This window comes from Acinonyx jubatus, chromosome D2 (assembly GCF_027475565.1).
Source record: "Acinonyx jubatus isolate Ajub_Pintada_27869175 chromosome D2, VMU_Ajub_asm_v1.0, whole genome shotgun sequence".
Lineage (NCBI taxonomy): Eukaryota > Metazoa > Chordata > Mammalia > Carnivora > Felidae > Acinonyx > Acinonyx jubatus.
In genome coordinates this window covers 81,681,402-81,708,403 of record NC_069393.1, presented here as the reverse complement: position 1 = coordinate 81,708,403, position 27,002 = coordinate 81,681,402, and positions in this window count along the sequence as shown.

The window sequence follows — 27,002 nt, the reverse complement described above, 5'->3', positions numbered from 1 at the left end:
GGATAATGAAATAAATACTCCTTAGTTCGGTGTCATTCGATAGGTGCAGGATTTATGGTGTTGGTTGGTCACAGTCATTGACAGCAAACTCTAATGGGAAATGATGAACTTTATACCCACCCAGTGTACTGTGAATCTTTATTTTGCCTTTTTGGATACCATCCACTTTTGACCCTTCTCCATGCTGGCTCTACCCAAGGATATGGACTTAGATTGGTCTACATAAATAAGCATCCTCACCCTTTGGCTTCTGGTTGGGCTCACCCATGAGATTATTGAAAGGAGATCAGAAGGAGATAAGAAGAACAGAGCAAAAACAGTAAGGTTGGGACCTATTTTGCCCTGGGCCCCTCCCTGCCAGATCTCTTGGGTAGGCTGGCTTCCACTAAAAGCCACACTATTAGGAGGACTTCACCACACAACTATCTTCTTCGAATCAAGTAGCTCATGCTTTCAGAATGAAGTGTTGTAAGACATTAGCCTCTGTGATTTCCCTATAACTTCCTCACTTCTCTGCAAATAGTCCTTTTATTAAAGTCTCCTCAAGGTACTCCATTTAAGTGTGCAATCTATTTTCTACCAGGACCCTGACTGATTGATTAGACTAGTTGAGCCAAAATTCCTTCAAATATCTTCTGCATGTATTTGGTTATCTTATGAAGGTCTCCAAAATGGTGCATTAAAACACCCTGCTTCACAATCCTCTGAGATTGCTCTATCCTTTGGTCTCACTTTCTAGGTGGGTTGTGAGCCCTCCACTAACCCTACCTTCCCGATCAACCCTACCCATAAGCTCTGACCACTGTTTCAGAGACACAGGCCTGAAGAGTCAAAGCACCCAGTATAATCTCAGCACTTACTAGCTTATTCCCCTTGGTTGCCCCGGAATCACACACACACAAACACGCACACTCACACGCACATGCACCCATCACACACACACGCACACGCACAGGCACCCACCCACCCCCCCACACACACCCCCAACATTTAATTAAATGTGAGACAAACCCAAGTGTTGGCAAGGATTCAGAGCAACTGAAGCAAGAAGTGTATAAATACACTGTTTGCAGGAGTGAAAATTAGTGTAGCCACTTTTAGAACAGCGTTTGGCAGGGTCTACTAAAACTAAAATACATCCACCCTATGACCCAGCAATTCCAGTCACAGGCACATCCAAGAGAAATGAGTGGATATGTCCAAAAACAATTGTACAAGAATATCCATAGCAGCACTGCTTATAATAGCCCCAAACTGGGCACAATCCAAGTGTCCATCAACAGGCTGATAAACAAACAAGTTGTGGGATTTAACAAAGCATGAGCCACTAGTACATACAGCAACAAGGCCGAGTCTCAGTTCTCATGTTGAAAAACAATCACTATACGTTGCATGATTCTATTCATATGGAAGTCAAGAACCAGAAAAGCCAAGGGACAGTAAAAGAACTCGGGATAGTGATTCCCTTGGGGAGGAGTGTATAGAGTAGAAATGGGAACCAAGAAAACCCCTGGTCCTACCTCTCGATCTGGTTTAGATACACGCAGAACTCCATCAGATTGTATGCTAAAGGTTCATCAGCCCCTGTGTACCTTCTGTGGCACGTATGTTATACTTCAGTAACAGATTACAATTCTAAGTTAGACTTGAGAACGATAATAATATTAAATGTAAAGGTTGATTGAAATCAGATATACGAGTGATTCTAAATATGGTTATTTATCAGTGCAGTTATCCAAACCCATGCTAATACATGGCTAATATTTTTTGACACAGGCAGATAGCAGATGACCATGGAATGGTCGACTCAGTGCTTATAATAACATGCAATTTATGTGCCAGGTGTTTTTCCAGCCGGGTTTCTTTTTCAGGGTAACTCCTATAACCACACAGGATGATAAGCCCAATGCACGGGGGAATGATCATTTTGCAGACCCACAGGCAGAAACGGTTTGGGACAGTTACTAGAAAGGCCAGTGGCTGTCCCCTGTAATGGAAGAGTTCAGTCCCAACGTGGATACACAGGTTGGAGTAAAAAAGCAGTAAGAGTCACACGAAGTGAACTTCCCTGAAAGAGGAAGGAATTATTTTACAGTTCAGAGAAAACGTCTCGGGGAGTCGTTGGCATGACCACACTATGAGGTAAGTAAAGAGGGGACCCAGCAAGGCGCCTGTGATTTCCACCTCTACAGTGCACTCTCAATGGCCTTGCACCGTCCGCATCTAGAGCAAGAGGTCAACCTGGCCACTTACAAGGCATTTCTAAGTTTGTCTACAGTTGGTGTGAGGCATTGAAGCTGACTGATGGCGGCCATGCAACGCCGCCATCTCAGATAGAAAGCCATTCTCGAGGTCCCGGGTACCTGAGCCACTCAAGCTCCCCCAGCAGTGGACCACCCCATCACCTCCCAAGTGGGTTGGAAAACTGTTCAGACTAAGCCTCCAACACCTGTGCTCTGATGACAATTCTGCTTCCACAGCACCCCCAACACAAGCCAACCTACCGGGTCCTAATCCGGCCCCGCCAACTGTTCACCCTCACCTGTCCCCTGCCCCTGCTGCCCACCACACTCCGGGAGGTCCCCCAGTGGCCTTTGTCCACCACCTGGCCTTTGGACTTTCCTGTCCCTCTGCAGGAAAGCCCTCCCTCTCAGCCCTCACGGTCCCCTCCTCACTGTCAGGCCTCGGCCTCATTCTCCAAAATCCCATCTCCAAAATCCCGTTTGGAACAGATACACCTTGGTATTCGCTCACGTAACACAGACTCTTGTTCATGGTGGCGCACGTCTTAATTTACGATTGCGTAACTGTTTGTTTACGTGCTTACCTTTCTACTCTCCGGCTCTTAGATTGGGCTCATGAAGGGAAGAACCCAAGCCAAGCACAGCACAGGGTACCCGATGCTGGCAGAAACAGAGAGTATTGGGACGGCATCGAGTAATGGTACGAGAAGGATTGCAAGCATATGGGTTACTTCTCCAGTTAGCTCCCTAGCAAGGAAGTGCTCGTTAAAATGATAGGCATAAAAATCAATTAGGAAATGAGTTTTAATCCTAAAACCCATGCTGGATGACGCTGTAGGAAAAGAGAAATGAATCCATCGCTGAAAGTGGCAGACAGAAGCAGAGCACTTACGAGCCAGGAGCAATTCTTGGGCAGGAGTTAATTCAAAGTAAACAAAGCTACCTTTACAAAGGTACACATTTCCCATGTTTTCATGGTAATTATTGATTAGAAATAACCTAAAATATTTAACAGGAGGGAACTGTTAAGTAGGGTGTGTCATCTGGATGGAGGCTTGGCAGCTATCTGAAATTACATATGCACCTTAGGATCATAACGATTACTTCTGATCATTTTTTCCTATGAAGTAGGAAAGCATAATAAACACAGGCTACAAAGCATTGATGGTACCACGCATCGATCTACGAATAAAGAATCTAAGGAACACCCCAAATTAACGTCCTTGTGTGAAAGAACAGAAAAAATACTTTTTAATTACCCTTGAATAATGAAGCAATGAGGTCAGACGGCACTGAAAATTCTATCTGGGTCTCAATATCCACGAGTATTTGTCATCGATGGTTGCAGACACAAATAGCTCCCCCTGCTGCCCCAGTTCCCAGTGTCTTTCCTTCTTCACTCAGCCCCTTCTCTTCCAGGCCTGTCACCCTTCCATGCAGTGCTCCCTCCACACACAGAGGCCCTGCTTGCAGGGAGGTGGGCGTCAAGGAGATCCTTTCGATACTTTATCCTTGGAATGGAGCTTCTTTCTCCAGCTGTAAGACCTGCGTAAGCAAATGGTTCTCCAATCAAAAGAGCCTGGCATCAACCTCTACACGGTCTTGGAAGGAGGGAGTTTTACAGAAAGTCTCTTGAGGATGCTTGGGAAGGGAACTTTGGCTCCACACCAGACCCCTTGGAGGCCCAACTGAGGTTGTGATATGCCTACTATGCCTCCACAGCAGAGGAACAGACCCCTGGGGTTTTGTTCTGACGCTGACCCTTTGATTGACAACCGAGAATAGTGCGTTTTTTGCGACCCGTATTAATTCTTCCTCCCCGCAAAGTGGATCGGGAAGAGACCATCTTGAAGTTCCGTGCTTGGCTCACATACCAGAGTTCAGTGGCTCTCCATGCTGTTCACATGAAGATGGTTTTCACAGGTAAGAGACGGACACAAAGTGAAGAAAATGTACCAACCCACACGCAATACAAAATGACTGATTGTTTTGTGTATTGCGTCCTTGGGTAGCTCTTTACGAAGAGCTAAGTAGATTAACCATCTAATTAGGAAGAGTCAAGATTGTCACATCTTTATTTTTACAGTCCTTAAAGTGTGATCAGAAACTAGACCCATCAGGTTTCCACGTGTATCCGTGGGCGATGGGAGCGAGGAGCCAGCTCTGTGTGGACAGCTCCTCCCCGGGGCCGCACAACCTCCCCCAACACACTGCAGTTCCGGGGGCTGCGTATCACTCCTGCTGGGAGATGAGCCTTCATTACTCTCAAGCTTCCTGAAGGCTCATTTAGACCTTGGCAGGATGGTGGGTACAGAGCAGCTGTTTGCTCTGACTCTTTCCCATCATTTGACCGGTTTTTAATCCGCAACAATGCTTCCAAAATTGAAAACGGAACCAGGTTGGATTCCCGAGCAGAGCCGACCAAGTGTGGGGCTGGCTGGGCACATCACAGCAGGTGCCAGATTGAAGATGAATCTCCGTGACCGCCTGGACTCCTGGCCAGGCAGAAGCTCGGCTGCCAGGCACCCTCCGTGAGCAGGGGCGAGGCCACCAGCCAGCACCGGGCACCTTCCTGGGCGGCCCCCAGGGACACATGTCCTGACAGATCCAGACGTCCCCGACCCTCACCAAGATCTTCTTGGTTGTCTCTCAGTCACGAACCGACCGTCTCAGAGAGCCAACTGAGAGGTCCTGACATGAAACACAGAGTTTCATCAGTAGGAAGCCATAACCTGCCGGTTCATTCTAATTTATAGTCATTTAAAAATTTCTTACGAGGATTTCTTCCAGGCATTCAAGTTTCTTTTTTTTTTTTCAATTGTGATAAAATACAACAACATAAAATTTGCCATCTTAACCATTTCTAAATGGGCAGCCTGAAAACCCTTCGTTTTGTGAAACGAAAACCCCGCCCCCCTTAAACAAGAACTGCCTTGTCCCCAGTCCCCACCCTCCAGCCCCAGACACCCCCCTTCCACTCTCTGTCTCTGTGGATTTGATGACTTGTGTAAGTGGAATCCTACAGTATTTTCCTTTTTGTGACTGGCTTATTTCACTCAGCATAACATCTTCAATATCTATCCATGTCTTTGGAGAGCCTGGGGGGCTCAGTCGGTTAAGTGTCCGACTCTTGGTTTCGGCTCAGGTCACGACCTCACGGTTGTGAGATCGAGCCCCACATCGGGCCCTCCGCTGAGTGTGGAGCCTGCTTGGGATTCTCTCTCTCCCTCCACTGCCTGTGCTCGCACGCTCTCTCTCAAAATAAGTAAATAACCATTTAAAAAATATTCCATGTTGTAGCATTTTTAGAATTTCCTTCCTTTTTAAAGCTGAATAACATCTCACTGTGTGTGTGCAAACCTCATGATGTTTATTCCTCCGCCCGACGGACACGGGGGTTGATTTCATCTTTTGACCTTTACTGAATAACGCTCTTCTGAACACAGCGGTACCAATGTCGGTTCAATCCCCGCTTCCCATTCTTTCAGGTATGTAGCCCCAAAGTGGAGTTGCTGGGTCTTATGGTAATTCTATTTTTCGTGTTCGGAGGAGCCACCGCGCCCTCTTCCACGGCAGTTGCACCAATCTGCGTCCCCACCAAGAGAGCGCAACTTCGTTCCAACTTCTCCACCACATCTCCGGCACTTGTTGTTTTGATTTGGCTTGGTCTGGTTTTTTATACAGGAGCCATCAAAACGTGTGTGACGCCCGGTCTCCCTGCGGTCAGACTTCTCGTTACAAATCAAAGAAAAAAAAAAAGTTGGGCATTCCTAAGTTTTCCGCAGGCGAATTCCCTCGGCCTTATGCTCCCGGGAACCACACAGCAACCCCGAGAGCAGTGACTGCTCGTCACAGTCCCGCCTTCCGGCCTGGCCCCAGAGCGGTCACTTTAGACGGGTGCCTTGGTGTCTAAGCAGTGAGGCAATGACTTGGTGACAGATGGACGCCCTGGCCACTATGTGGCTGGGAGGTGAGCGGATTCGGTGAGAGGGAGAGAGGGAGAAGGCAGAGGGAAAGAAGGAATGAAAGGGGCGTTGAAAGACCCAGTCCTTTGGAGAGACGCACAGACACTTTGATGTCCCCGGTGGAGCTCGTGGAGGGTCCTCCTCATTAATTAGCGTCCGCGTGCACACGCAGCTCGGGAGGACTGCCCACCGGCCCAGCCAAGTCTGCTAACTCAGCAACTCGTCTGGAACAGGAGCCAGATCCCCAGGGCCGCACGCGGAGCGGGTCATGGATCATCTTTGGCTAAATAAGAACGGAAGAATGCACCCTCTTAATGAGATACCACCCATGACAGACACCGCGCAATTACACCAGGAGAGGCCAAACGCAAGAATGAAAGAGAACGGATGAAACTGGGAGGTGGACGGAGAGGGAGAGTCTGACAACACCGGAGCCAAACTCCTGAAAGATGGAGAACGTGCGGGGATGGCCACAAGTGTCCAAGGCCAGGTCTGCTCCAAAGGACTTTTCCATGAGTTTCTTCCACCCCATCTTTCCCTCTTCCGCCAGCCGTGAATCCTGCCACGCAGACAGGCTGGCACCACTCTCCCCATGCTCCCTGCACTCTCCGGTCCTTCCCTGGCATTAGGTGCCCAAGACAGACCTCCCCTCGCCTCCTTCCTTCCCTTGGGTGGGCGTGGCAGTGCGCACAGGCCACGCCCCCCGCAGCTATGCTGGGCCCCTGACCACCTGCCCAGCCTTGACCTCCATCTTGTCAGCAGCCAGGAGGGGCCGCTTCTCCAGCAAGCCACGTTCGGCCGGTGCCTTTGCCCAAGTCAAGGTAATGGGTGGATTCCATCCAAACGGCAGAGACAATTCCTTTTCCGGGAACATTCTGAAAGGCGCAATACACCCGCCCAGGTCTCCCGTCTTCACCATCAGTGGAGGGATAGATGCCGTTGGACTTTGAACCCGCCAACAATGCGGGACACCGTGCAGGATCCCCCCCAGCTTAGAAAAGGCTGCTTTCCTGTCACTGCCTTGAAATTCTTAATCATTATTTCACAAGGGACTTAACAGTACATAGCAGATCATGCTAAGAATTTCTAACATTTCCCAAAATTAGCCAAGCTCTAGGAAAGTGTAATTTCTCTAGCTCTTAAATATTATCTTTTCCTTTGCCTTCCTTCTTTTCTACTAACCTTGCTCCCACTTTGTGCACAGCCCCATGGTGCAGACCCCTAGACACGAGAAAAATAGGTTAAGGGTATCTCCCCCTCTTTATTTGTCAGCTGTCTCTATCTTCAAATGAGAGTTTGCGTGTGGAAAGGAAGAGAGAATCTCACTATGTAAATATATAGCAAAAAAACCCACGTGATCTGTAATGAGATGTCCACCTGAGGGGGCAGAAAAAGCTTCAAAATAAGACACACTTCGTGGCCCACGTCTATGATTATGCAGCTTTGTGAGGATAACTGGTTTTGAAACTGAAAAAGGGGCTACATTCAGATGACTCCCACCGGCTCTCAAGTTGTCCTCATTCTTCAACTGATTTGTTTAATGTTTATTTGTTTGTTTGTTTGCTTAGAGCATATGCACACACTTGGCAGAGAGGCTGGGGCACAGAGAGATGAAGAGAGAATCCCAAGAATGCTCCACGTTGGTCAGTGTAGAGACCAACTCGGGGCTCGAACTCACAAACTGTGAGATCATGACCTGAGCCAAATCAAGAGTCAGAGGCCTGAACCACCCAGACGCCCCTTCAACTGATTTTTTTTAAAAGTAACTTGCATTGTTTTATGGTCATGGTTAAAAATAAGTAAGATACGGGGTGCCTGGGTGGCTCACCTGGTTAAGCATCCTGCTTTGGCTCAGGTCGTGTTCTCGTGGTTGTGAGATCGAGCCCCTCATCGGGCTCTGTGCTGGCTCGGAGCCTGCTTGGGATTCTCTCTCTGTCCCTCTCTCTCTCCGCCCCTCCCGGCTCGTGGGCATTCTCTCTCCTCCCCCCCCCCCCTCAAAAAGTAAGAATAAATAAGTAAACATAAGGAGAGGAAAAAGACAATCATTATAATAGCTCACCTTACCTGGAGGGCTTACAATGTGCCAGCGGCGGTAACATAGGACTCAGTGAGTCTGTATTAAAGAATTTGTGAAATCCTTCAACCTAGAGATAAGCACTCTGAGCACATTTCATTCATGACACAAATACACATACACACACGTGTATACGTATAAATAAGTATATTTTAATGTACGTGCAGAAATACCCATGATTCTTATACGCAATGCACATATTTAATCACGGATATTGTGTGCCATAAATAAACATGTATTTATATGTAAGTATTATGGTTATACTTTTATAGATATAATCCTACATATAGCATTAAACGAACATACATAAATATGTACCTAATGAGCATCGTAAGTATATAGTAAGTATAAATATGCATTTAAAAATGCATAGTGCTGAATATCTATAAATATATGTGCATATAAGGAGCATCACACATACATACAGTTAATATCCAAGGCACAAATGAGTTTACTCTCTTGTGATCCTCCCCACTACCTCATGAAAAGGAGCGATGACCGTCCTCCTTTCAGATGAGGAAACTGAGGCACAGAAGAGCTTGTGGGGTCACACAAACAGGAGTGGAGCTGGTCCAGTCTCGAGCAGCCTGGATGGAGCCCAGCTTTCAGCCCCACACCACACGCATCCAACGGCGGTGCAGGGCGGTGGGGCGGGGGCTTCTGAGAAGGGATGGTGGGGCCGGAGGCGCCAGAGCACAGAGGTGGGAGCCCCGTCCAAGGGGTCCTGGTCGGAGGCACACGGGTGAAGTTCCCAACCTGGGGATCCATGCCGTGCAGGTGTTTACGGACACAATGACAATGTGCCGGCGGGTGGCACCATCTCATAAATGGATTGTTTTTTAATTTTTTAATGTTTATTTTTGAGACAGAGAGAGACAGAGCATGAGCCGGGGAGGGATAGAGAGAGGGAGACACAGAATCGGAAGCAGGCTCCAGCTCTGAGCTGTCAGCACAGAGCCCGACGCAGGGCTCGAACTCATGGACCACGAGATCACGACCTGAGCCAAAGTCGGATGCTCAACCGACTGAGCCCCCCATGTGCCCCAAGGGTATGTCCGTTTTTAAGATGTTGGGGACACATTGCCAAAATCACCCCCCACAAATACTGTATTAATTAACATTGCTACCAGCTCTGTGAGACTAGCAATTTCTACTCTCACACACACCCACGATCTTAACTCATTTTAGAGATGAAAACTCGCTATAATATGACTTCCTGAACGGCAGGCATTTTTCCTGATGCACTGGCCTTTTGTGGTTTTCATTTTCTTTATTACTTGTTTACCACCTAGTTTTCTATGAGCATCTTTCTATTTCTCTATCACTAATTTGTTCATCTTGTAAAATATATGTTAGGTACCTTCAGCCTCCACTGATCGTATAGGTAGCTCATATCCCCCCAAGTTCTTACTTGCTCTGCAGACTCATGTATGGTGTTCGAGACGGTATGTGGTGGGGGATGTTTGATAGTTAAGTCTATCAATGATGCCTTTTGGGACATCTGCCTTTGGTGTCTTGCATAGAAAGTTCGTCCCCACTCCCAGATCGCATAAAGAATTCTCTTGTAGTCTCTTCTAGTACCTTCAAGGGTTGATGCCTTTACCATTAATCTTTATCCCTCATCTTTAGCTGATTTTCAAGTGTGTTTGGAAGCGGGGCAAAGGGTTCCGGGGTGATTCCGTGCCCCCTCTGCCTTCCTGATCTTGCACCATTGAGTATGATGTTTGCTGTGGGTTTTTCTTATACGTTCTTGCTCACCATGTTGATGTTATTCGCTGTTATTTTTAGTTTGAATGTGTTTATCATGAAAGCGTTGACTTTTGTCACATGCCCGTCGTGCATCAATTGAGGCACCATGTGGGCTTTTTCCTTCATTCCGTGAACATGGTTATTACACTGATTGATTTTCGTATGTTGAATCATCCTTGCTTTCCAGAAGTAAATCCCATTTGGTCACGGTGTATAATCCTCTTAACATGCTGCTGAATTTGGTTTGCTGGTATTTTGTCGAGCATTTTTGCGTCAACATTCGCAAGGGATATTGGTCTGTTGTTTATTTCTTGCAGTGACTTGGTCTGGCTTTGGTATCAAGGCTGTGATGGCCTCATACGATACGCTAGGAAGTGTTCCCTCCCCCTCAAATGTTGGTATTGGTATTCATTCTTCTTTAAATGTCTGATGGGAGTTACCAGTGAAACCATCAGGTTACTTTGTTGGGGGGGGGGTGGTTGGTTTGTGATTCAGTCTCCGTATGAGTTACAGATCCATTCAGATTTCCTATTTCTCCGTGATTTCGTCCTGGTAGGTTTTTGTGTTTCTAGGAATTTGTTTCCTCTAGCTTGTCCAGCTTGTTGGGGCACACTTGTTGTTAGCACACCCTTTGAATGCTCCAGATTTCCTTAGAATAGGTAGTAACGCCCCGTTTTCATTTCTGACTTTCATAACTCGCGTCTTCTCTCCTTCCAGCCATCTAGCTAAACGTTTGTCCATTTCCTCGATGTTTTCCAAGTATCAAATCCTGTTTCGTTACTTCGCTCCTGTGTTTCTATTCCCTATTTCATTGATCTCTGCTCTAATTTTTATGATCTCCTCCCTTCTGCCAGTTTTTCTGAGGTCCTTTTAATCATGTGAATATTGCACAGAGATATCTCTAAAGCTTCCTGCGCGATTGCCTTGCAAATAGTTGATTTTACTGTCTTGGAGTTAGCACACAGTCTCGTTGTCAAGCTCACCTTCTTCCTAAGCAGCAATACTCTCCTCTTATAAATGCCAACCTATAAGACTCCACTGTCTCTAACGTGTATCAAATGGCTGCGTTGAAAACTTTTTCAAAGCAAACAAAGCATCTGGCTCTTTCAGAATTGTGTTCTTCCCTTCCCATTCTTCTCATTTAAGTGAGTACAGGCCAGCAAGGTTGTCTCCAGGACCCTCACCCTCCTTGACTGTTGCCCCAAGTTCAGTGGGTTTTGCCTCCACCCATGGGATTTGGGGCACGAAGTCCACTGAATGTACTCGTCTTCAGTCCCATTCAACAGGCAAACATTTTGGGGGGCATGTGTGTGATTGGGAGCCCCCCAGATCTGTGCTCGCCTGGGGAGGGGGGGGTGCATGCCTTGATCAGATGCCTTGCAAGCTAACCCAGCTCCCAATTGTACAGAAATGGTACATAATTATCCCAGTGTAGACATAGTGCCTTCTCGGGCTCAATATCAGCTCCAGCCTTCTGGTGACAGAGATGACAAAGTGAGTCCGAAGGGAAGATTTCTCAGCCCTCAGCCTGCCCCGCCTGGCCGTACACCCCCTGCAAACAGGAGGCCCCGGTTGCTGCAACTGATACCCGGCGTCTGTGTGCAGGCCAGTCACGGATGCCCAGCCAACAACACTATCTATTTTATCCACTTGCCCTTTTGCCATTTCCAGCTCGTCTACCAGCTCCCGAAGTATAAACTTTCCAACGTGCCTGCGGTGCGGTGGACTCACTTCCAAGAGACAACCAGGCCAGGTCAAATCCAGTTAGTAACAAGGTAACAACACTTGCTCTCTTTGAAGAGTCTGTGCCTTCTTCCGCCGCCAGCATCAGGACGAAGGGAGGCAGAAGGGCGGGCGAAGGAAAGGACTTGTGTATTTCTCCAAGTCAGAGTCACAAGCTGCTATTTCTGCCCGAGCCCGTCATCTGCAGGGTGAGCCATTTCCCCGGGGACTTCCGCGGGAGAACAACAAGCCCTACATTCTGGCGACTGGCTGCTGAGCGCCCCTCCTCTCCAGACACCCGTAAGGGCCACTGGCAGGCCGCGATGTGGTTGCACAGGACCCCGTGCAGGCCGACACGCGCCAGCACAAATGTGTGTTTAATTTATTACGTGACCACTTCAACTGGATTGCAGAGATCGGCCGGGTGGCTGGCTGTATTTGCATACCTTATATTTACAACAGGCAGAAAAAAACTCCTCTGAGGTAGGGACCGCAGGCACATCTCTTAATAAATCACTAGCAGAGGAAGGAAAAATCGGCAAGAGTTTCAAGGATCATATTAGAAATAATTATGCTCAGAAATATAAAAACACAGCCATAGAGGGAGATGACTGCCAAGCCGACAAAAGGATTCTGATTCTCCTCCCTTACGTGAGAGCAGAGGGGCCTCCCCACCCTTACCTCCCCGAGGGAGTGATGGTTGGCAGGGGGTGACCGGGAGACACTGTGGGAATGGTACGTGCAAATGGCAGTCCCCAGGCTCTCGACCGCCTCGTCCAACAAGCCACACGGTGGGTGGTATCCCACAGATGCATGTGGCACCTACTGGCCTGTCCCCCTTGCTGGTCTAGGAATGGCTTCAGGAGAATGGACAAGGGAAGACGCGCCTATGTTTCAGAAGGTCACGCAGAGCCTTGCAATGAGGACTACGGAACATTCAGTCCTATGCCACAGTGAAACCAACTGTTCCCCTTTCTGTGGTCTCCATTCCCCACCTTGAGGCCAGGAGGAAGCTGTCCTTTAGAAAGGCCCAAGAGCCCTTTCCATGGCATTGTGGCTCCATGCCCTCCCTCATTCCAGAGGCCCTTCTTAAGAAATTGGAGAAGATGCAGTGGCCATGGGTTGAACAATTAGCCTCTTCTCCATCCACAACGTCCCCTGACCTTAAGGATGAGTTTCTGTGGCCCCGGGTGCCCTGAAGACTTGGGTTTAAAGGTCAGAATTGGGACTGGAAAGGCTGTCCTCAATGTCTGGCCTCAGCTACTCCAAGCAGACTTGGGGTGGAGGGGACCAATTCAAAGGTACTTCCAGCCCCTCTCAGGTCTCTTTCTCTGTTCATCTAGGCTCTCCCTGTTCTTTGGGTTGAATGAGGTCCAAAGAAATGACGTGGGAAGATGGTAACCAAGGTACAAACATTCATTAAAGGCCCTGTGGCATCCAGGGCAAGAGGTTTTACCTGCTTCCTGTATGGACATTCTTATCTGTTGAGTAGAACACCCTCTACCCGATCACACAGAGTTGATCTAAGAATGTAATAACGCAAGAGGGTTACCAGGGGCAAGGAAAATCAAGACATGCTCTAGAAAACCCAAGTAGCCTCAGAAAGCTGGATGTGAGCACTCTTCACTGTTCACACCCGAAGGTTCTCTTCAACAGGTTTCTAGGATGGTCTCATCCCCATCCCAGCTTTTCCTGAGGTACCAGTGGTGGGACGCAGAATAACACCTGGTAAAACTCCAGCTGGCTTTCTCGGGGAATAGACGCCGTGAAAACACAGCTCTGCTCCCAGAGGAGTGACGTTGGAAGGCTAGTGACTTGGTTTTCTCTCTTGGCTTTACTTATTTTTTAATTTTTTGATGTTTTTATTCATTTTTGAGAGACAGAGACAGAGTGTGAGCGGCAGAGGGGCCGAGAGAGAGGAAGACACAGAATCTGAAGCAGGTTCCAGGCTCCGAGCTGTCAGCACAGAGCCCGATGCGGGGCTCGAACCCACAAACCGTGAGATCATGGCCTGAGCCAAAGTCAGATGCTTAACCGATTAAGCCACCCAGACACCCCTCTTTCTTGGTTTTAAACCAACAGTTCACACCGGGAGAATGTCAAGTCTCCTGGCCAAACCTGGCATCGTGATGACAAACCTCCAGTTGAAACCTCGAGTTTCAACCTCTGATTTGCAGAGGCCTCAGGCCTGTCACCCTTCAGCTGTAATTTCTGGAATTGCTTCTCAGTTATTTTTTCCCAAAATTAAAAAACAGAACTAAGAGGCTCCCCCATCCCCAGGGCTCTGATCAAGGTCTTGCTGTTCTTGCAATGAGCCCAAGTTCACCAATGCACTGCATATTCTCTTCAATGAGCCCATGTTCACCAATGCACTGCATATTCTCTTCAATGAGCCCAAGTTCACCAATGCACTGCATATTCTCTTCAATGAGCCCAAGTTCACCAATGCACTGCATATTCTCTTCAATGAGCCCATGTTCACCAATGCACTGCATATTCTCTTCAATGAGCCCAAGCTCACCAATACACTGCGTATTCTCTTCAATGAGCCCAAGCTCACCAATGCACTGCATATTCTCTTCAATGAGCCCAAGCTCACCAATGCACTGCATATTCTCTTCATTGAGCCCAAGTTCACCAATGCACTGCATATTCTCTTCAATGAGCCCAAGTTCACCAATGCACTGCATATTCTCTTCAATGAGCCCAAGTTCACCAATGCACTGCATATTCTCTTCAATGAGCCCAAGTTCACCAATGCACTGCATATTCTCTTCAATGAGCCCAAGTTCACCAATGCACTGCATATTCTCTTCAATGAGCCCAAGTTCACCAATGCACTGCATATTCTCTTCAATGAGCCCATGTTCACCAATGCACTGCGTATTCTCTTCAATGAGCCCAAGCTCACCAATACACTGCATATTCTCTTCAATGAGCCCAAGTTCACCAATGCACTGCATATTCTCTTCAATGAGCCCAAGTTCACCAATGCACTGCGTATTCTCTTCAATGAGCCCAAGTTCACCAATGCACTGCGTATTCTCTTCAATGAGCCCATGTTCACCAATGCACTGCGTATTCTCTTCAATGAGCCCAAGCTCACCAATACACTGCGTATTCTCTTCAATGAGCCCAAGCTCACCAATGCACTGCATATTCTCTTCAATGAGCCCAAGCTCACCAATGCACTGCATATTCTCTTCAATGAGCCCAAGCTCACCAATGCACTGCATATTCTCTTCAATGAGCCCAAGTTCACCAATGCACTGCATATTCTCTTCAATGAGCCCAAGTTCACCAATGCACTGCATATTCTCTTCAATGAGCCCAAGTTCACCAATGCACTGCATATTCTCTTCAATGAGCCCATGTTCACCAATGCACTGCGTATTCTCTTCAATGAGCCCAAGCTCACCAATACACTGCATATTCTCTTCAATGAGCCCAAGTTCACCAATGCACTGCATATTCTCTTCAATGAGCCCAAGTTCACCAATGCACTGCGTATTCTCTTCAATGAGCCCAAGTTCACCAATGCACTGCGTATTCTCTTCAATGAGCCCATGTTCACCAATGCACTGCATATTCTCTTCAATGAGCCCAAGCTCACCAATACACTGCATATTCTCTTCAATGAGCCCAAGTTCACCAATGCACTGCATATTCTCTTCAATGAGCCCAAGTTCACCAATACACTGCATATTCTTCTCTCTGAGGACACTCAGGTGAGAAGGCTGATTGTCCACAAGGTTTAAACACTTGCTTTTTCATTTTTTCATGTTTTTCTTTTTCTTCCTTTTTGTTTTCCTTGTCAAATCTCAAATCCTGCAGATCAGACCAATATGTGAGACTCCCTCTTCAGCCCCAGCCTCACATCGGGGGACACACTGCTGTGCCTGGACGAGGGGCGGCGGCAGGGTCACGTGGAAGGGGGAAACCTTGTCACCAACACCAGGTGTGGGGACTGTCTGGGAAGGGCTGGGCCCTGGAGGAGAAGTCAATACCACAGGAAATGCCCACAGGATAGAGTGAAGCGTCTTCCATTGGTGGTCCTGGCCCAAAACCAGTAGGTCAGAGGCATGTAAGAAACTCAGCCACAGTCCCCCACCCCCAGCCCTGTTCCTACCAGAGTTACCGCCTCTCCGACAGCACTGCCCTTCGACGGTGCTGTCCATCCAGCTGGTTCTTTCCCGCCCAGCCGCCTTACGCCTGGCCCGACCCAAGGCCCCTTGATCTCTTGTCTCTGCCTCCCTGGAGCCCCTAGTAGCCCAAGCCACCACCATGTGCCACACATACTTTTAAAACAGCCCCCCACCTGAGCTCCCACTTTACACTGAGGGTCAGTCTCTGCTTAGTTCTCCATTGTGGGGGCACCTGGGTGGCCCAGTTGGTTGAGCATCCAACTTCAGCTCAGGTCATGATCTCGCAGTTCGTGGGTTCAAGCCCCATGTCCGCGGGAGCCTGCTTCAGATTCTGTGTCTCCCTATCTCTCTGCCCCTCCCCCCTCACACTGTGTCTATCTCTAAAAAAATAAACATTAAAAGAATTTTTTACTAATTCCCCAATGTGTAGCAAGAATCATCTTCTTATAACTTAGGTTGTTAGATTCAGCAAATAAAAATTCAGGATGCTCTGTTCAATTAGAATTTCAGATATACCATGAGTATTTTTTAGTCCAAGTATGTCTCATGCACATGTGGCCCAGCAGTTTCACTCCTAGGTGTATGCCCAAGAGAAATGAAAGCATGTATCATTCAAAAACTTGTATATAAAGTTTGTAGCAGCATTATTGGTAACAGACAAAAGTTGGAAACAACCGGCAGACGAGTGAACAGACACAATGTGGCCCATCCACACAATGGAATATTATTCAGCAATAACATGCATCTGTCACATGATACATTCCGTAACATGACTGAGTCTTGAAAACATTACACTGGGTGAAAGAAGCCAGTTACAAAAGACCCCATATTACAGGATTCCATTCCTGTGAAAGTCTGGACTACAGACATCTATAGAGAAGGAAAGGAGATTAGGGTTGCTCAGGGGCTGGGTTCGGGATGGCGGGGAAGGGAAGACAGGCAGATAATAGCCAAGGGTACGTGTTCATCTGGGACTTTTAGGCGACGAATATTTTCTCACATGGACTGTGGCATTGACTGCACATTCTGACTATACCAAAAACATTGAGTGGCACTCTTTACAAGAGTGAATTGTATGTTATGTGAATTCTATCTCAGTAAAGCTGTTTGGGGGGCGGGGGGACGTATGTCCCATGAAATATTTGGCATATACTTATACTAAAAATGCGTTTCCTTGTCATCGGAATACCCAATCTCACCTGTTCCTCTCTTGCTTAGATTTTTTCAATAACCTGCCTCTGCAGTGAAATAGAAGCCACAATCCTTAAAAACTTTCAAGAGTAGGAATTACCTGGTTCCCACCCTCCCTCCCACTAGCCCTCAGACCAACACCATTCTTCTCACTTTGCTCCCAGCGGGGCTGTGGGTCAGTGCTTCTGGACAGAAGCACTCCTCACGGACTCTGAGGCTGCTGTGCAGGTGGGTCTCTCCCTACAATACCCCACCACCAGGGCCAGCTTGGTCCTATTGCCTAATGTCCATTGGCTGATGAATAAAGAGGATGTGGTGTATACACACACACACACACATGCACACACACACACTGGAATATTACTCAGCTATCAGAAGGAGTGAAATCTTGCCATTTGCAACAACGTGGATGGAACTAAAGTATATTATGCTAAGTGAAATAAGTCAGCCAGGGCGGCTGGGGTGGCTGTCGGTTAAGTATCCGACTCTTGGTATCGGCTCAGGTCATGGTCTCACGGCTTCGTGGGTTCAAGCCCAGCATCGAGCTCTGTGCTGACAGTGTGGAGCCTGCTTGGGATTCTCTCTTTCCCCCCTCTCTCTGCCCCCCCCCCAAATAAATAAACATTTAAAAAAACGTGAGAACGTTCATAAAGAAAATCATTACCAAGTCATATAGAAGCAGGAAGAGCTCAGTGTTCATACCTATCAAAGCCCCTCACCAGACCATGTCCACACCCTGCTCACACAGTCCCTTCCCCACAAGAAGAGAAAAGGCAGGAATCAACGTCAAATCCATTCAGAAGATACCTGCTAAAAACTGTACTAGAAGACAAAAGCCCTCCAGATTAAAAGTAAACTCCGATCTTTCCACTTTCTTTACCAGGCTAGGAATTTCACCACTGAGCTTCCATTTAGCTTTCTTTCCATCACTTTGGGGATGTAAGTTCACCAGCGCTATTAGAATGTTTAAAAACAAACAAACAGCAAATTTCTGTAAGAACGGCTCCTCTCACAAAGGGCTCACGTCAACCCTGTGGTCACTAAAGCTCACAGAGAAGGCTGATTCCAGAGAAGGAACACAGCACGGCGGGGAAAAGAGAAGAGCCCATGGGGGGAGCCACCCCACCATGCCTTCTATTTTCCACGAGCATTTGTTCAAAATTTATTCCCACCGTGCGGCCATCTTGGGTTGAGAAGAGGCAACATTCAGCATTTCATGGAGCGTAATACGGAGAAGGAAATTGTGCTTTGAAACAGATGTAAATAAAATCTTGACCACGGATAGTACCAAATGGTTCGGACAAGAAGGACGTATCTCCCAGCACAGTCCTGCACGTGGGACCCGCTCGGCACAGGAGCCACGAAAGAGGATGTGGAAGAATCCTCGGACGTAGCAGACCTGAGAGGGAGAGGATCCTCCCCCACCGGGGACGGGTTTTCGCCAGCTTCTGAGCCAGGGCAACCTGGAAGCCAAGATCAGAATCTTGTGCCCAGCATTCATACTTCACCATCTGTGAGAATTCAGAATGACTGGTTGTGCTTCTCAGAAAAGGGCAAAATAATTCTTCCTCAAAGGTAGACGATAATGATGACTTCTTACTTTGCTTCCCCCCCCCCCCCCCGCCACCACCAAATTTTAACCGTAGTGCCCAACTTCCAGAAGTAGCAGGGGCAGCTGGTGCAGGAATTTCCAAAGGGGCCCAGCTAGAGCCCTGGGGCAGGGGAGGGGGGTTGGGGGGGCTGTGAGCCAGAGAACTTCTTCTGCAGCCACTCCCGCTGACAGGGGGGACACAGGCTGGGGAGGACAGTGTGGCCTGGGTCTCACGGAGGCGCTGCTGTGTGCGGCTGTAGGAGCCACGTCCAAATCCGGGGCGGCCGCGCTGCCCCCGGGAGCCCACAGCCGCCGTGCCCTTAGCTCATGACTCCCCATCGAGTAGGCTGTTTTAAGCAGGTGTTTCCCCCCGACCCGGTGTAAACAGAATACTTCGTTTTCTTTTTTAATCATCACGTCGGAGCCGGAGGCGTGCACGTTTCCAAGCACTCCGTCACTGAAAGATTTGGAAGACAAGGCTTGAGGCGTTGAAGAGCTTCTCAAAATTAAGTCTTTTCATTTCCTTCCGTCATCCTTACCTGGGGTTTCCTGTCACCGTTGATCCATGGGAAACGGGGAAATTGTCGGAGCAGGTGAAACACCCCAAACGCTCATTCGTTATCCCGAGGAAAGTGATGGGGCGGCGAGCGGCAGAGGGGCCCCGATCATCTTGCGCGTGGCCATTTGCAGAAAATCCGGGGGCAATCCATTTTTTTAAAAATTCTCCTCCCTTAATGAGTTGAAACTATCGAATATTCACGCTGAGGGAATACGGATCCTAATGAAGGCAGGATGGATGGGGAGGCAGAGGTCACGGCAAACCGCCGCCCTCCTGCTCGCCTCACGTCAGTGTCGACTCTGCCCCTCCAGACTCATCCAGACTCATCTGCCTCCACATTTGTTACAACATAAAAGTCCCCTTAATATTTTTTATCATTTCACATCACGGGCGTGTAACGACACCCACAGGAGCAACCTGTCCACCCACGTATGTTTTTAGCATTGCTGGCGTCTCCTGCAATTTTCTGAAGCTGGGAATGAGCCGTGCGGGGCAGAAGTGACAAATCACTGGCTTCAGAGCCCACTGGTTGTCACCCCGACCTGGGCCCCTTGGTGGCGACGCCTCGATGTGGCCGAGCCTCTGTGATGGGGTCAGGCCCTGCGTGCGGCTGCGGCTGGCCCCCACCGTCCCTGCTCTCCGTGCCGGGTGCAGGGCTGGCCCGCTGGCCTCATGGACCCCGAAGTGTCACAAGTAGGTGTCCTCCAAAGTATTGCTTCCTAGCAGAAAGTATCCTACAACACTTATCCTGGGGGGAAAGCAACTTAAACACACACACACACACACACACAACACTTTTTCGGCAGCTCCTTTTAGTGATTTTCATAGGTACCCTGTAAAGAACTTGGGGTTTTTTAAAGCCTGTTTTGCTTAAGGTAACAAAAATGCTGGGGCTCTCCTGGGAATTTGATGCTAAGCGATTTTGCAACGTTGCTGCAGACTCTATGAGCCTCCTGACAGCCGGTTTGTCTGGGGCGCCCAGAGTGAGTCTCAAATGATGCACTGTGACATCCGTCACCTTGAGGCCCACCGGCACCCACTTATCTTCTGCTCTGTCATTTTCCGTAAGTGCTGCATGTGACACTGCCTCTCGGGGGCCACCAAAGCAAGTCTCAGCCTGGGCACTTCCCATGCCCTCTAGTCACCACTCTGGCAAAGAATTTCCACAGGGCTAAGTGGCCCTCTGGGTGCAGAGAGCATCCTTCCCTATCAGAGGCTCCACTGTCCAGCAGACCTGTGCCCACCCCTCACCTGCCCCGGCCAGACTGTCAGGTGTGAGTCTTGGGTGCCTCCCAGCCCAAGGCTTTGTTCTAGGGACATGCGTACGGCGGGGCCACCTCTGGTCCGGCCCCTGGCACGGAAGAGGACCAGTGCTCAGCGTCCTGAAGAAAGGAGAAAAGAGAACGGTGCTTAGGAAGGAGACCCATCATGACCAGGAATGATAGCCCCTGCCATCCCACAGTCAACAATTACTGAAAATAGAAAGGAAGAAAGAAAGAAAGAAAGAAAGAAAGAAAGAAAGAAAGAGAGGAAGAGAGGAAGAAAGAAAGAAAGAAAGAAAGAAAGAGGAAGGAAGGAAGGAAGGAAGGAAGGGAAAGAAAGAACTCACGTCTCCTCTGCAAACATTGCCAGGTGTTAATACGAAAGAAAATTACCAAATTGCAGGTTTAAAACAAAAAAAAAGGGTCACCATTAACCAAACAGCTGGGAAACTGCAAGGTTTCCTCCTTCCTTCCCCAGGCCCTCCCACCTGAGAACTTACTGAACCTGCTGTTCCAAAGGAGCAAAAAGCAGGAAAAGAACGACAGAAGCAGATATGGAGAAGCACATAAAGCACGCAAGATCGCAAGCACATAAAACACATCAAAATAAATCTGTCATATTACTATATTTACTTCTTTGTCCCTCTTCTGCCGGCTGGCTGCGTTATAAATCTCCCGCCGAGGAAGGGGAGGTGGCGAGCGCAGGTAACATATCCTGAGATTTCAAACATAAATATGGAGTTGTGGGGGACGCCAAGCCGCCTGTAATGCGTCGGCTTCTTTGATAAGTTAATATGCCCTCATAGCGTAAGGCACGGGCGAGCTTGACATTTGAATCATTTATGGCTTGGGGGGGAAATGGCAGCAGCCTTATTTTTTTCTGGAAAAGAACCCACATGTCTTTATAAGCAGTGAGAGTGTCATTGATGGCGCTTGGGAGCTTTTCCATTTGGGCCATAAACCATGTGTTTGGGAGCCGGGCCATTGCTGTCGAGGAGAGCGCCCCCCGGTCCCGAGCACCGTGCTGCCGGGCTCTCCGCCCGAGGTCCACAGCACATCGCAGCCCAGCCCGGGCGTCCCAAGGCCCCGTGGCACCCACGCTGCCCACCGCCTTTCCTTCCACCCGCTGGCTGAGGTCTAGGCAGGGCGGGAAGTCCCGAGATCCCTGGGAGGTATGTTCGGCTTGCCTGGCGGCTGGTGGTCCGGACAAAAAAACCCACCTGCATGGATCGTCCTGGAGTCTCTCCCGCCGGCTGGTCGGCTCTCTCGCCCAGGGACGGAGGGGCCCGGCGCTGGCTCTGAGTTGCAGCTTTGAGAGGTGGCCAACCTGACCGCACCTGCCAACACAAAGCCCCCCCACGCTCCCGGGCACGGGCGGTTCTGTCTCCAGCCCCCAACCCCGGCCGTGCTCACACCTTCCCCGAGTTCCTGGTCTGAGTCCCGGCCTGGACGGGCCCTCAGGGAGCACGCGTGTCTCCTCACCACACCCGAGGAAGTGTCTTGAACTTTCTGCAGCAACAGCAGTGCCCGCTGCTGCAGGTGCCGGGGGCTGGGAGGCGGACGGCTGCGGGCGCAATGGATGTTGGGGGGCAGATCGTCTTGCCCCCAGAACTGTCTGTCGGGTGTCAGCCGTGGGGCAGGCCCCAGGCTCCCCGAAGCCCAAGCCAAGCCCTCCGCTACTTGAACACCGGAAACAAAGTAAGCAGAAGACCAGAGTGGGGCTCATCAAGCCCGGCAGCCCCCCAGGATTTTCCTCCTCCTAAATTTTGACGTGAGAGCTTCCTGCTTCCCCAGTAGCACAGGGAGCCTGTCATTTTCCTCTGCCTCCTCCCGAGGCATCTCCTCCTCGGTCACCCCATCTGTCCCCAAACTCTCCAGGCACCTCCCTCCCCTCCAGGCCTAGATGCAACCCCTCCCACCTCCCCAGCCTGTGGGATCCCCCCTCCAGGCGTGTGGCTCTTCCTCTTGGGAAGCCGTCTCCCTGCCTCCCTCCTCCTGCCCTCCTCCCCCCGCGGCCTCTGGTGCTGAGACACTGCCTGTTCCCCCTGGTCTGAGGCAGCCTAGACACCCCACGATCAGGTCGCCTTTTCGCCCTGTGCCCCTGCCACTGTGGCCTGGCTTGTTCACGAGCAGCAGAGCCCAGCCTGCCTTTTCTGACCAACCCCTGCCCTCACCCGCTCCGGCCTCTCCCTCTCCCTGTGACCTCGGACACTTTGCCTCTTGGACCGGCCGGTGTGTGTGGCCTGACCCTCACTCTCGCCACCTCCATGGCGTCGGTCTGGCAGCAAGGCCACCTTCCTGCTGTGCCTTCTCCTTTGGCTTCTCCCCTGGGGGGACGTCTCTAGCTCCTTTCCATCACCAGACTAGCCCTCTGCGGTTTCACCCCTCCAGGCATGGCCCAGGCACCAGCGGGGAACTCTGGGAAATGCAGGGCCTCACCCCGACCCAGGCGCACCGAGTCCGCCTTGCATCCTGGCAGATTCCCAGGTGACCAGAGCACGCGGTAAATTCTAGGAAGGGCTGTCCTAGGGAAGTACCCCCACTCTTGGGTGATCGCTGCCTCCCGTCCCCAGAGGGAGATGGTGATCCCGGCCCGGTGCCATCAGATGCTCGCCCCGCTCTCCCTGCGCGCCCCGCTCCCACGTGCCCGAGGTTTCACCAGCCCCCCTGCCTCCCGGAGCTCCGAGACCTGCACCTGTGGCTCGGGCTTCTCCCTCCGGGTCCGTCCGTCCAACTGCATGCAGCTGCCACCAAAAAGGACCACGGTCTGAGTCGCGGAAAACCATAGCATCTGTCTCACTGTTCCAGGGGCCAGGTGTCAGAAATGAAGGCGTCGGCAAGGCTGGTTCCTTCTCTCTCAGCCTCCGGCTGCTTCCCGCAATGCTTGCCATCCGTCCAGTCTCCACTTCTGTGGTCACGTGGTCTTGTCCCCGGCCCCGTGTCCAGGTCTCCCTTCCCTTTCTCTTACCAGACACCAGTCACTAGGTTAGGGTCCCTCCAGCCCAGTACAACCTCGTTTTAGCTGGACCGCATCTACAAAGACCCCATGTTCTTTCTTTTTTCTTCTAACTTTTTTTTAATCTTTATTTATTTTTGACAGACAGAGAGAGAGAGAGAGAAACAGAGTGCAAGCGGGGGAGGAACAGAGAGAGAGGGAGACACAGAATCCAAAGCAGGCTGCGGGCTCTGAGCTGTCGGCCCAGAGCCCAACGCGGGGCCCGAACTCATCAACAACGAGTTCACAACCCCAGCCCAAGTCGGACGCTCAACCGACTGAGCCAGCCAGGTGCCCCAAGATCTCATTTTCAAATAACGTCACACTCGCAGGCACCAGGAGTTAGAATTTGAACATGTCACTTAAAGGGAAAGAGTCCAACCCTCACACCATCCGCCTGGGGTGGGTGGCCTTTCGAGCTCCTTAAACTTGACATGTCTGGAGCTGAAGTCGGCACCCCGTCTCTGGGACCTCCTCTGGTTTCTGTCCTCTCGTCCCAGCGAAAGAACCTGCCAGCCACCAGGACCTGGATGTCACCTGGATGTCGATTCTGACCTCCACCTCCCCTCCCTGCCCTGCAGCCACCAAGTCACATCTCTGTCTCAGTTCCCGCTGCCCCGCTTCAGGTTAGAGCCCCACCACCTGTCACCAGAGCCACTGTACTGATGTCTCCTGGCCAGCTCTCTCCACTCCATTACAGACACAGTTCTCTCGCTAAACACAGACCTGACCTTGTCGCTTCCCTGAGAACCATCTTCCCTGATTCTGATGGAGGACCAGAATCCTCCACGGGTTTTCTGAACCCAAGATGCACTGCCCAGCCCCCGCCTGCCCCAGACTTGCCTCTTGTGGCTTCACCTCCTCATACTCCATGCCCAAGGCATGCACCCTGCCTCAGCGCCCTGCACAGACACTGCCTTCTGGAGGCTAGCACCTCCTGATCTTGTAGGTTCCAGCCTACACATCACCTCCTCCGGGCATCTGTCTGAGGCTTGAGTCATTTGGGCATCTTCCCACCTCGCTTCCAAAGTGCCAGGTACTCACCCCCAGTATAAGCCTTCCACCATGCTGGAGTTGCCTGTTGACTGTTTCGAGCATCTCCCCATGTGACCAGGTGCATCAGGACGGGGAGCGGCCTTCACGCACCACAGGACCCCTGTGTCTGGACGGTGCCTGCCCCGAGACGTGCTCAGATGTTTGCAAACCGAACTGAAAGAAAGGAAAGAGGAACTGTCTCTCCTCTCATTCATGGGCAAGTCTCAGACTCAACAGACTTTCCAGGACAATGAGGTTTCTCGCGGAATATGGACTTCCTGGCTGAAATCAGTGGCTCGATCGTTAATTGCCTTGTAAACTGTTTTGTGATGCTTGCAGTGTGGGAAATGTGCTTAACTACCCTGTTCATCGTTTACTCACCAACCCCAACGGAAAGGTGATAAAGGGCTGTCACAGTAAAATGCGCTGAAAAATCTGGATGGTCCTGACGTTGGTTTTGTTACCTTTTAACGAAGAAGTTATTTTATCTAGTCTGGCCGTATGAAGTGTGAAAGGATGCACTGACCACTTCCGCTCTGTGTTCTTCTTCGAATGGTTGAAGAGAAAGCAAAGAAACGGTTTTTGGACTGGCCCTACCCCTAAGGAGCCCTTTACCTAATTAATTCCCATAAAACCACCGTGAGTTAGGTGAAATGGGCCAAAAGTCAGACCTGATTCACTAGAAGCCAGGGGACCGCATCTCAAAAATCACCCTCCCAAATGGAATGAAATCATTCCCTGGAGAGCTTCACTGTTGAATGGGGTGTGCAGGCACCCTCCCCGCCCCCACCCACCGTGGGTCCCCTCTGGCGCCACGAGCACAGCCGTCTTCCAATCTGACTTCATGCCTGTCTTCTCTCCTGGACCACCCTCTGCGGAATCCCACAGCTTTGTCCATGCCTGCGGCCTGGACTAGGAACCCGCTAGAAAATCGCTACGTGGGTGAGTGCAGTCTTATAAGCGATAATCTTTAGCTGACGGAACAGGTAGACTCCTCCAGTTTAAAAGTTGTGCTGGGGGCGCCTGGGTGGCTCAGTCAGCTAAGCGTCTGACTCTTGATTTCGGTTCAGGGCATGATCTCGTGGCTCGTGAGTTCAAGCCCAGCATCAGGCTCCGTTCTGACAGTGCACAGCCTGCTGGATTCTCTCTCTCTCTCTCTCTCTCTCTGCCCCTCCTCTACTTGTGTCTCTCCCTCTCTATCTCTCAAAATAAATAAGTAAAATTAAAAAATAAAATAAAATAAAATAAAATGAAAGTTGTCCTATAAGCTGACACCCCCATGCCACATGTCCACCATTTACCCTTGGCGTCAAGAGAAAGGAGACCCAGTGCCCTCCTAACCCAGGACATCTTCTAAGCTCCTGATGCTTGTGTCCTTTGTATCCAGAACCCGAGGCGGATCCCAGTCACGGGGCAACCATTTCCCCTTTTCACCCCGACAAGCACATGATAGGAATACAGCTCAACACGAGGTGACGTCTATATATGAGCTGGGAGCAACAACGCAAGCAAGAGGCAGCAATATGGAAGGGACAGATGGATTTGGAAGGCACAGAGGAATTTCCCCAAGGGCAGAGCCGCGGTATAGTTCTCTAGAACAACGGGATCCAGAAAGAAATAGAACAATGTGAAATCCAAGGGGGGAGGGGGGGCGGCCAGGTCACATGAGACCTTGTCTCAGTGCAAGTTCACCCTTCTCCATGGACACAAGGGAGGTTCTTATGTCAGCGCAGGTGCCTGGGCAGGCCCACAACTCCCGAGACCTGTCTGTAAGCCCTCCCTGTCCTCGTGTCCCCAGCCCCCGCAAGGGGCCACGTCAGAAGCAGAGAAATAAGAGAGATGCCGTGCCAGGGCTGGTCTTGGACCGTTTGCGATCATTAGCAGTTGGAATCGAAGTCACAAACAGCCGTGGTCCCCCCACCGTCCATCACCAGGCACCGTGGCGCGGAGATCTGGGCACATCTCTTTCTTCTCTGAGATCACCCCGTCATCCTGTCTCTCTTCTGTTTTTTCAGCCTGTCGTCTCCGCTGGTTTCTTCACCTTAGCCCATAAACATGCCCGCATCTCTGCCACATCAGAAAGTGCTCCCTGGACCACATGGCTCCCGTACAGCCTCCCAGACTCCCTTCCTTCCCAGAAGAGAAGCTCACGGAGCTGACGTCTATAACCTGCAAAGTCAGCGTCGTCCGCCCACGGCTTCCTTGCCACCACCGTCTTCCCAGTTCGTCAACGCACCTGTTCTACAAACCTAGCACCTCCCGGACGTGAACTTGGCATGGGGGACCGAGCTGCAGGAAGAAAAGCCCTCGCTCATGGGAACCTCGGGGAAGGACATGAAGTATCACCAGGTGCTAAAAGCTTATTGAAAACAACACGTGCTCTGAGAAGCCCCAGCCCTAAAGCCACCGCATCTGGGCTTACACCTTACACCTTCCTGCGCTTCAGAAACCCTTCTCTCTCTGCGGCTGGG